This window comes from Rhagoletis pomonella, unplaced genomic scaffold (genome assembly GCF_013731165.1).
Source record: "Rhagoletis pomonella isolate Grant_MI unplaced genomic scaffold, Rhpom_1.0 Rhpom_scaffold_00001, whole genome shotgun sequence".
In the NCBI taxonomy this organism is placed as follows: Eukaryota; Metazoa; Arthropoda; class Insecta; order Diptera; family Tephritidae; genus Rhagoletis; species Rhagoletis pomonella.
Window position 1 is genome coordinate 88007017 of NW_023458555.1, and position 1935 is coordinate 88008951.

A 1935-nucleotide genomic window follows, 5' to 3' on the forward strand; every position below is an offset into this window, starting at 1 on the left:
TTGCGCAACCTGGGTATTTTTATTTGATCGCTTATAACTTACGTAGTTTTGCATCGATTTTCTTCGATGATAGCTTATTTTTTTTGTAATACAACAGAGCTTAGGGAGAAAAAAAAATCTGCAAAAAAATAAAAGGTTTTCGAGATCCTTCCCCGCAAAGTACAATTTTTTTTATATTTTTACAAAAAAAATTGAAAAAATCGGTAATGATTGTTCGTTATCTTTGAATCTACAGGGCCTAGCAAAAAGTGTTGTATGCACAGCTTATAGAAAATTTTATTACCTTTTAAAAGCTTCAAACCGTTTTGGAATTGCTTACTTCGTTCTTGAAATATATATGATTAAGTGGACCCAATTTTTTTTAAAAATAACCTTGATTTTCGGAATCAGGGGGTGATTTTACATAAGAATTTCATAACGGCGTTTCTGGTAAAGAGAAAAAGTTGAAATTTGTGGTCCAGTGAAATCGGTCGTTTTCAGTACACTTTTATTCAAAGCATAATTATGAATGTAAGTAACAGAAAATACTTCAAAAGGCCAGAATGTGGTAGTTTTCTCACTGAAGTCGATGGACCTAGTTCCACTTCCTCTAACACAACTTCAACATCTACCGTCGCAGGACGTCCTGTTTTGCCGCCACGTCGTCCAGGTATGCGACCTTAAAAAAGTGAAAAATGATAGTTAACAAGCAAGCAAACAAGAAAGGTGTAAAAATCGCTTACCTTCATATTTCACGACGCGGATGCCGATGATTGGGGTATCGCTCTGCATAGAGTCTTTGAGCAGCTCTGGTATTACAGCAAGTTTCACCGCAATTTAGGTGAATATCCGCATATTCATGCGACGTATACTGCGTGTTCTCTGTCAGTATTAATAACACTATTTTCGAAGGGCCCAATTTCACAAAATCCACTTTCACTATTACTATTTAGCATGTTATTGGTCGGTAACAAGAGCAACTTAAATTTAAATCTATTAAATACATTCTACCGTGTCACAGTCCTTTGTCTACAAAAGAAGCTACAACTTTTTTTTCTATTCGAAATAGTCTGAAATCTTTATTAAATGAGCGATTTTGTTATGAAATGTAAAGTTATAGCTCAGTAGATTGTTTTTCACCAGAGATAGTCAAAGTTGGGGAAGAAAATGTCAAAAAGATAAAAATCCCAAAATAGTCCTAATTTTATGATGGTTCCTTAATTTATTTTAAATACATTGCATTTGAGTATGGAGAAGCAACTATCTGGAAGTATTTTACATAAAAAATTTATTAAGTATAGACTGGTTTGTAGATGCAGTTAAAGAAAATACATGAAAAGGCACGATTTTTTTTTAATTCAAAAAATTTAAATATTTCAAAAACGGTGACACTTTTACCTGAAAATTTTTTGTTTATCGGAGAGCTCACCCTCGCCGCCCCCCTACCATCCCCTAAAGTTTGGCACGTTACTGCTGGGACACCCTGTATATAAATACATAGATGTTGTTGTTTTTATATTTACATACCTTATGATACAGTGGCGAAGTGAAGCGCTTCCCTCGATGATGTAGTGGTGAATGGATTTTTTTTTGTGCTGTAGGTTAGGTTAGGTTAGGTTGAAGTGGCTGCCAGTGACCCCACTAGCACACATAGGTTCTTGGTTGTGGGCCCGTTGTGACACCACGCGGATCCTTAGAACCCTCCTACTCAAACCATAGTGTGAATTTCGCGAAACCCAGAAGTTGCCGTATGCCTACTATATCCTGAACCCATAAACTTTTGTCTTCTTCTACAAAGTGCGGGGCAATCGCATAACAGGCGCCGCAACGTTTCTGGCTCTTCTTCATTCCTGCAGCTTCTGCATAAGTCGTTATGGGGGACCCCTAACTTCTCCTCGTGCCTTCCCATAGTAGCATGGCCTATTAGCAGACCCAAAACTGCGGCTAGGTCCCCTC